We start from the raw sequence: 10,310 nt of genomic DNA, 5'->3' as shown, positions 1-10,310 counted from the left end.
TAAAAACCAAGAATATAGTATCATTACCACGAAGATTGATTATTTAACAACTAAAAAGAAACAATATGAACATTTCCCGATTGCTTGGGGGAACTCAGAAGAGAGAACTCTTAGCACATCGACATCAAATTCACTACCAAAAAAGCTTTCCAGAGACCAAAAATATTGGTCTCTAAAGATCATCAGCGACCAAAAATTGTATGGTTGCTGGTTGGTTGCTAATTCACCGCGGAAGTGTCAGCGACCACACAAGTGTCGCTAGGATATATAACATTCAGCCACCAATGTTTGGTCAATAATGGTCTCCATTTGGTGGCTGATAATAGGAAGAAAAAAAAATTGATTGATATGCACCCTTTCGTGACCAAACTTTGGTCGTTCAAAACAATTGCCATATTTCACGAAGCAATATTTGGTTGGTGAAATATACTATCAGCGACCAAATATTGGCCTATGAAGAGCATTACGTAAAAATAGTACCTATCAAGAACTAATTGTTGGTAGATGAATGGTCAAACATTTTTTTTACAAATGGTTCAGTTATAGTTTCAGCAACCACAAAGTTGGGTTGCTGTAACTCATTAATTTTTTTTAATAATAAATAAAATAAATAATGCACAAAAGAAAATAACAAAAAATAAAAATACAATAACTACAAAAGAATATTTGTCATTGCATACATAACAATTACTATTATTTAACATAACTTAAAATGTCATTATTTATTTATCTACAACGTAGGATAGGCCCTATACATAAGGTGTCATTTACCCCAAAACTATCCTATACCTTTTAAAAGATGTCCTATACCATAGTTTGAGTGGTGCAATTACTGGTTGAGCACTTCTTGAATATGAAACGCAAGTCCGAGCCTGAAGATAGTGTCTCCCACAAGAAGCCTAAAACTTGAAACATATATCCATCGCATGTTCAGTGCACACATGTAGTCGCATTCGCATTACAACAATGATCATAAAAGATAGCATGCGTAGAATTTAATTTCTGAAGCTCTTCAATCTCCATTATGTTCTCTCAACACATAATTGATTCTGTACTACAAACTGATGTTGCTGGATTTGATTTACACAGCATTGGTAAGATGAAGATATTGTATTTACATACTGCTGGAATCATTTAATTACGTACTGGTTTTTGTACAAATTTTCTTTGTGAGGCTATGGGTCCTCGAGAGTACTTGTGTTGTTGTCATTGAGAAATTGAGAATGAATATAACTCATAACTTGCACAGGAGTAAATATTTTTTGAAACCATAATTTTTAAACCTGAACTGAAAATAAAGAGCAATTAATGGCTATTGAATATCTTTAGTTAAATACTACAAATAAATGAACATTCAAGAAAACGTTAGAGGATTAAAGTAGAGCCCACAGAAAACTAAACACGTTTAAATATTATAAATCTCCTATATAAGTAGCCCAAGTTTAGAAGCATTTCCCCACACTTCCGTTGTCTACACATTCTTAAAAATTAAAATTTTCATAAATATTATGGCATTTAAATTTGTCTTGGTGGTATTTATGGTCATGGCAACGTCTGTTGTGTCGAGGCCAAGTTATGTTGCGGAGGCACCACAACTACAACTTTCTAGCGTTGGTGCACTAACAGAGGCAGTTCAAAAAATGGAAGGGTTCTTGCCCTGCTTGGAATCTCTAAAAGGTCTCGAAGCTTGCACAGTGAACATTTTTAAAGCAGTGTTTGGACTTCCTCTAGACACTTCGTGCTGCCAAGCTGTCAATCAAATTGGCAAAAGCTGCTTGGGAGAAGGGTTTCCTTTATCCCAGGTGTATTTGCCCGTCGCTGTTGAAAAATGCATTATAGCCCCTGAACCGCCAACCAGCATCTGAGCTATATATGTTTGAAGGGATGACTGACTACAGGAATTTTGCTTGTTTAAATCTAATCATGGAGAAAACAAAATGAAAAACTCAGTTGTGACAACTTTTTATATTTTGTTTTAGCTGCAAATTTAATAATAATTAGAACATTTTGCGATTCAATGAAGAATGTTCAAAATTTTGCCGGAATATCTTTTGATCTTTTTCAATATATCCAGTTAACATAAGTACAAATTGTTATCTATTGATGTCACATTTATTATGGACATGCGTAGTGGACAACATTGAAAATTTATAACGAAGAAAAACAAAGAAAAATCTTGTCCATTGTACTCTAAAACAACATAGGCACGCCTTTGTGTAAAATGAGAGAAAAACTCTTTCTTTATTTTACTTTGGTAAGCAATCTCTCGGCATCCTATAAATAAGAGAAAGCGTCCAGAACAAAGAGATCCAAATTTTGGGAGAAAATAGAGAGAATTTACATTGACTAATGAAGAATTCATCCTTGGATCCAGATTTGAAGGATTTAATCCAAATTTTCTTCATTGTTTAATGATTCGGGTGATGTCTTTCTTTTTATTTTTAATTCTTACATTAATATGCTAGGCTAATCTTCTTTGTATTGGAATCTGGGTGACAACACTCTTTGATTCTTAGTTTTTAATTTGAAACTTTGTGTTTTTAACTTAATTCTCGCATTTTGATTCCATCAAGATGTACAATTATATTGTTTTAATGTTTGCAAACCATTAGGACAATAAGTGATTTATTCGTAATGTTGGAAAACTCACGGTAGGTAAAACACTGTTTATGGAACTCACTGGCAATAAATATTAGGAATAATATTTATGGCATGTGAGATCATGTATGATGATTCTTAATGTCAATGCATGTTTGTCATATGAATTCGGACTAGAAATATGATTATTTCGTGGTGATCAAAGATTTGTTGTATCTTGAAAACGAATAGTAAATAAATGTGGAATTATTGATATCACAATTGCATGAATTGAGTTATTTATCACTAGATGAGAATTGGAACTAAGAGTTGATTAGTGGAGTTGGAAATCCAATAAGTTCATCCACAATTGATTTTAAACCAATTTTTATTGCTTTTGTAGTTACAAAATTTAGTTAGATACAAACCATCGTTTGTTACAATTATGAATTTAAATATATCAACTATTCTAGAATTAAGCCTTATTCCCCCGTGGAACGATATTTCTATCATCACGATTATTACTTGTACAACGAACCTGTACACTTGTAAGATTTTTATGAACAACAACTTGTTTATTTTTCACTTTGACTGTTGGATTAGCTCTCAAAACCTCTTGAAAAAGCTTTTCTTGAATTTCTTTAAGGTCTTCACTTGATAGCACGTCCATATGGATGTGGTCGTGTCTCAAATTTCAAGCAATACAAAAGGACTCTGTCTTATTCTGTACATTCAATGTTAATAAATCCCATGACACACCAATAAGAGCATCAGAAGCTAAAAAAAGGTTTGTCCAAAATAATAGGCATCTTTGAATCTTTGGGTAGGTAAAAAATTACAAAGTCAATGGAAAATAAAAAAATTTTCCACACTCGTAACTAGATCTTCCACCACCCCATATGCATTAATCGGTTTGCCAGCTAATGAGTAATATTTGATGGTGTTGTTTCACCATATCTTGAAAGGTCGAAGACGAAAAGAAGCATTAGATTAACACTTGTACCATGTTCGCACAATGCCGTGTCAATCTCTAAACCCCTAATGGTGATTGGAGTGTTGAACTCCCTAGATTTATTATTATTATTATTATTATTATTTATTTTAAGAGGATGGCACCTCCTTAACTTTAAACCGTGGTTAAAAGTAGTTGAAGTAATAAAACTCAAAACAATACAATCCACAAAATCTAAAGGAAGGACAACCACTAGAATCTAAAACAAAACGACCTATATGAGTCTTAGTGAAGTTTCTAATATCAGTATAAAATTGAGAGTGTTCAGCTTGTAACCGTCTTAGCCAACGAGTCAACAACCGAATTCTCCTATCTAAAAACATGGGTGACTAAAATCTGCCAGATCAACAATGTCATCTCAACCTGTTGAAGGGACCTAGGAATAATACCCAGCCCGTTAAACCAATGAGAAACCACTTGGGAATCATTTTCAACCCATACCTTTGAAACCCCCAAAAGATAGCAATAACACAAACCCAATTTCAAAGCCATTGCTTCCGCCATGGAATTAGTAGCTACCCCAAGAGAATGAGTGAAGCCAAAAACAAATTGCCCTTTCCAATCTCTAGATTAAGTGCCACCCAAGGCCCAAAGGATAAATTGATATAAAATCCTAATTAATATGTCTCATACTGGGAAAACAAAATTGATTTGGTGTAACAATGCAAGTCGTGACGAGAGAAGCTGGCTAGCCCAGGCTTAGTAATAACCTTGAAAAAGAAGTAACTTAGCATGATCAGCCGAAACTGGGGAACTTGATTCCTGTACTTCTAGAATCAATTAACGTTGTTTGAGCCTTGGTGGAATCCATCCTATTATAAAAAATCCTAAATTGTCTTAGTCGTGTTCTCCTAATTAATATCCCAGTATTTCTGGAAAAAATTTCTACAAGTACATCCAGAACTGGTGCACTATTCAACTATTCGGATCCAACGTAAAAACCAAGAATATAGTATCATTACCACGAAGATTGATTATTTACCAACTAAAACGCAGCAATATGAACATTTCCGGATTGCTTGGGGGAACTCAGAAGAGAGAACTCTTAGCACATCGACATCAATTCACTACTAAAAAAGCTTTCCAGAGACCAAAAATATTGGTCTCTAAAGATCATCATCGACCAAAATTGTATGGTTGCTGGTTGGTTGCTAATTCACCTTGGAAGTTTCAGTGACCACACAAGTGTCGCTAGAATATATAACATTCAGCCACCAATGTTTGGTCAATAATGGTCTCCATTTGGTGGCTGATAATAGGAAGAAAAAGAAAATTGATTGATATGCACCCTTTTGTGACCAAACTTTGGTCGTTCAAAACAATAGCCATATTTCAAGAACCAATATTTGGTTGGTGAAATATACTATCAGCGACCAAATATTGGCCTATAAAGAACATTACGTAAAAATAGTACCTATCAAGAACTAATCGTTGGTAGATGAATGGTTAAATATTTTTTTTTTTTTTACAAATGGTTCAGTTATAGTTTCAGCAACCACAAAGTTGGGCTGCTGTAACTCATTAATTTTTTTTTAATAATAAATATAATAAATAATGCACAAGAGAAAATAACAAAAAATAAAAATAAAAATAAAATAACTACAAAAGAATATTTGTCATTGCATACATAACAATTACTATTATTTAACATAACTTAAAATGTCATTATTTATTTATCTACAACGTACGATAGGCCCTAATACATAAGGTGTCATTTACCCCAAAACTATCCTATACCTTATAAAAGATGTCCTATTCCATAGTTTGAGTGGTGCAATTACAGGTTGAGCACTTCTTGAATACGAAGCGCAGTTCCGAGCCTGAAGAGAGTCTCCCCCAAGAAGCCTAAAACTTGAAACATATATCAATCGCATGTTCAGTGCACCCATGTTGTCGCATTCGCATTACAACAATGATCATAAAAGATAGCATGCGTCGAATTTAATTTCTGAAGCTCTTCAATCTCCATTATGTTCTCTCAACACATAAATTGATTATGGGTCCACAAGACTTGTGTTATTGTCATTCATTGAGAAATTGAGAATGAATGTAACTCATGACTTGCACAGGAGTAAATATATTTTGAGACGATAATCTTTAAACCTGAACTGAAAATAAAAAACAATTAATGGCTATTGAATATCTTTAGTTAATACTAGAAATAAATGAACATTCAAGAAAACGTTAGAGGATTAAAATGGAGACTAAACACGTTTAATTATTATAAATCTCATATATAGTAGCCCAAGTTTGGAAGCATTTCCCCACACTTCCGGTTATACACATTCTTAAAAATTAAAATTTTCATAAATATTATGGCATTTAAAGTTGTCTTGGTGGTGTTTATGGTCATGGCAACGTCTGTTGTGTCGAGGCCAAGTTATGATGCGGATGCACCACCACCACAACTTTCTGCCGTTGGTGCACTAACAGAGGCAGTACAAAAAATGGAAGGGTTCTTGCCCTGCTTGGAATCTCTAAAAGGTCTCGAAGCTTGCACAGTGAACATTTTTAAAGCAGTGTTTGGACTTTCTCTAGACACTTCGTGTTGCCAAGCTGTCAATCAAATAGCCAAAAGCTGCTTGGGAGAAGGGTTTTCTTTATCCCAGGTGTATTTGCCTGTCGCCGTTGAAAACTGCATTATAGCCCCTGAACCGACAACCAGCGTCTGAACTACATATATTAGAAGGGATGACAGACTACGGGAATTTTGCTTGTTTAAATCTAATCATGGAGAAAACAAAATGAAAAACTCAGTTGTGACAACTTCTTATATTTTGTTTTAGCCACAAATTTAATAATAATTAGAAAATTTTGCGATTCAATGAAGAATGTTCAAATTTTTGCAGGAATATCTTTTGATCTTTTTCAATATATCTGGTTAACTGTTTCGCACGGGTTCGTCGCTAACAATTAAAAAGGGATCAGACGATTGTGTAAGGGACAAACCTCTTGAGACAAAGTCCCAAAAAGGGGTGTTCTTTTATTGGCGATGACTTTACAATTGAAAATTAAAAACAGAATGCCTCCAAGGGGCGCAAGCACACGAGTTATTGAAAGAAGTGTTTAAATCTAAGCTAAAAAATTTAAAATTACATGTTCTCTGTTCGAGAGTTTTTGATTCGGTCCTTTTGCTCTATGTCTTTTCTTCCTTTTATACTCCTTGGATGATCTCTTTGTGATCAACTGCCTAAAAACTACTTGATCGTTCTATAACTGCCCACTTTCCTTGTAATGGCCAACTTTGCGTGGAACTGCCTTTGTTAACCGCTGCCATTACTCTTTGTCGTTCAACCATCTTCAATTGAATTCCTTGAATCGTGGAACGTGATGGGGCTGCTTAATAACTGCTTTGATAACCGCACTTCTTGATAACCACAACACTTTATGTTTGTTAAGACCTTGGGCGACTCGAAGGTTTAGGCGAGAAGAGAGTAACAGCTCTGGGCGACTGCATGGCATTCTATTCTCTCAGATTCTGGGCGACTTGCAAACTTGGGCGATGGTGTTACCACGTTCTTGGGCCTCCCTATTTGGACATTCGTCTTGAATTGTTTGATTGGGTTTCGTTCTCTGGGCTTTCTGATTTGGGGATCCTCCAATTGGGCTTCATTCTTTGGGCCGTTCGATTTGGCTGAATTTTTATGTGTCAACAATTACCCCCCAATATGGCAGAATTAATACCAATTATTAAATTTTGCCATATTCACTTTGCGTTTCTAGCAACATTCGAAATTCTCAAGAATTTCAATCATTGTTTTCTTCCATAACTTGAAAAGGTGCGACGTTTTGCAAACCCTTATAACCCGAAAACACGCCATTTCACTGTACCATTAAATCACGCCTCACTTTTTCGCGTTTCTCTCCCACGATTTACTGTTCATCTTTTTGCTTCCCTGCTACGTAACTCTGAAAAAACTCCGTTTCATCCCTAATGGCTACTTTACAATCTCAATCTGGTGACTCTTTTAGTTTTGATGACTTTCAGAAACTTCTGAGTCGTCCATACATAACTCCGAACTTTCTCGTGCCTGCCAATGTCGAACTCAATGAGTTCTACCTAGGTCCTTTCTTCAATAATGCAGAGGCAGTCGAACAGGCGGCGGTGGGCTAGCTGTTTCCTTGTACTCAAGGCCTTCCATTTCTAAACTCTCTGTCGCTGGGGCCACTTCGCGAAAGAGTTATTCGCACTTGGCCCAAATCTGACGTAGTTTTCTGTAGGTGGCATGCTCGCTTTGTGGACCATGGTCCTACTAAGACACTTTTTTATAATGCTAGGATTTCTGATTTGTTAGAAATCTCTATTCAACCCCCTACTTTTGATTCAGCACTTTTTTCGATCGCTCTAAGTTTTTGGTCTTCTGAATATAATACCTTTGTTTTCCCTCTTGGCCCCATTTCTATTACTTTAAGGGATGTTGGGGCCCTAGTGAATCTACCACCTTTGGGTGATACCATTTTTCCTGGTATCTTGGTTTTTGGTGGCGCCCTAAAGTTTGGTAGAAATACACCGAGTTTTATTCAAGCCTGCAAACCCTTCATAACCATTCGAGCGCTGAGCCTTCCCATACTGAGCGAGTGGCCTTTCTTCTGGTTTGGCTTTGTAAATATGTTTTGTGTGTGCCAAGCATAAAGCCCTCCCTGGGTTATTTACCCATAGCGTACGAATTAGCGCGTGGCAGGCCTCTGAATTTATGTTTTTTCTTTTTGGCTGCCCTCTATAGAGACATGGCTTCTCTTCTAACTCAATTGAAGAATGGTGCATTTCCCACTGGCAGTGGACCTCTTTGGTTCACTCAAATGTGGTTGAGATCCTATTTTCCATTGCTTGGTGCTCCATCAATTTCTCGTCCTTCTGCTAGCTATTATGTGCTAGCTATTGAGCCCCTGGCTCCTGTAAATATGTCTACAAGGGACATTTTTTCATTCTTTTATTCTTTGGATTCAATCCCTTCATTCTTTCCTTTTCCTCCCTTTTTGACTCCAGACTATATGCATCCTCCCTCTACTATAGACAGCGCGGGCACCTCTCTGCTCATTTGGATCCAATTTTTGACCGGGAGGGAGTTATTTCATGATATTTTGACTGGGACCAATGCTAAGGCAGGGGTAGAAATATATCCTCCCCAATTTTTTGCTCGTCAACTTGGTTTCGGCCAAACCTGGCCTGTTTCTCCTTGCTATTCAAGGAACTTGATTGACTGCTTCCATATTATCAATAAGGCGGAGGCAGATGTTATAAATGCTCGCAATCTTCTTTTGATGAGCCATTTTTCATTAGCCCCTTTCAATTCTAGCCATGCCATCCATCCCCTTTTTGAACAGCTCTGGCCGTCAGTGAAGCGCAGATTGTTTGCGACTGATGCCAATCGTGCCTTTCATTCACTGGACCAGCCGAGCATTTCTTTCCCTCCTCCTGTTTTAGTCACTCCTTTGCCATCCGAAGTCCTTCTCCTCCTCGTCGCACTAAACAGTCTGCTCGTCCATCTTCTTCACTCCCTGCCAAGCCTACTGCAGCCAAAAGTGCCCCAAGCCGCAAACGGCCAGCCTCAGCATCTCCCATTCTGGAGAATGATGTTGATGATGATGATGATACCCCTCTTATCATCAGGAGGAATGTAATTAAATTGGTTTACTCATAAGCATACTTTTCCATACTTGAAACTTTTCTGTGTGCTGATGATTTATTTGGACTTCTCAAAAAAGGTCAGCCTTTCCTTTAAAGGCTTTGGTATCGGCAACTCCTGCTCCATCATCTTCCGCTGAGGCTGCTTCATCCAAACCAGCTGATGAAGGGACTATGTTTAAAGAGACATCTTCAGTCCCAGAATCCTCATCACAACCAATGGATGAGCCACCTTTTTCCCAGGGCGTCAACCTCCCAAACATCGAAGCAGAAGGTAATTCAGTTTTTTGGATGCTTTACCTTTGCTTGTGCTATTGGTTTCTGATTTGTTGCTTTTGAGTTTTGCAGATGCTCCTATGAGTCTGCCATTGTGGCAACATCTTCTCGCTCAGACAAGAGGAAGTCCTCACGAATGGTGGAGTCACAGGTGGCAGACTTGGCCGAGGATATGCCATCTTCCACGATTATTGTTGAGGTAATCTTTGCTTCACTTCTATTTCCATCTTGTTCGTTGTAGTGAGAATCTTCAATATTGGCAATTTTAGATTGTGCGTTCCATCCAAGACTTGTTCGCTTCCTGGGGCAAGTCAAGACATCTCGCCCTGCTTCATCTGGTCGTCCTGCTACTTCTTTAGAGGAAGATTTGAAGTTCCTCAAGCAGTCGATATTTGAGTACGTGTCCTTCATGGATATGGATGTTGGTAAGGCTAGTGCTGCCAGACACAAGGATAAGCTTGAGCATTTGAATGCAAAGTTGGAGCAAGCACTGACACTTCCGTCGCTCAATCTTTCTGTCGATTTTAAAGCGACGTTGAAAGTTATCCATTCCGAGATCCTCTCCTTGCTGGCCAAGAATGTTGAACTAAAGGCCAAAAGTACTCAATATCTTCGCGCCGTATCTAAAAAGGAGTCTTTACGTCTGGAGATCAACAAGGCTGAGGATGAGTTGAAAGAAACCTCTTCCGAAGTTATGATTGACTCTTTGATGGTTAGTTTGGCTGCTTAGATGAAGGAACTTCAGGCCAAAATGGATGACTGCAAGGCGAGAATGGCTGCTAAAAAGTGCAACGCCTCCCAGGGAATTGAGCGAACTAA

Source organism: Olea europaea, chromosome 13, assembly GCF_002742605.1.
Source record: "Olea europaea var. sylvestris chromosome 13, O_europaea_v1, whole genome shotgun sequence".
In the NCBI taxonomy this organism is placed as follows: domain Eukaryota; kingdom Viridiplantae; phylum Streptophyta; class Magnoliopsida; order Lamiales; family Oleaceae; genus Olea; species Olea europaea.
Note: the sequence above shows the minus strand (reverse complement) of the source record.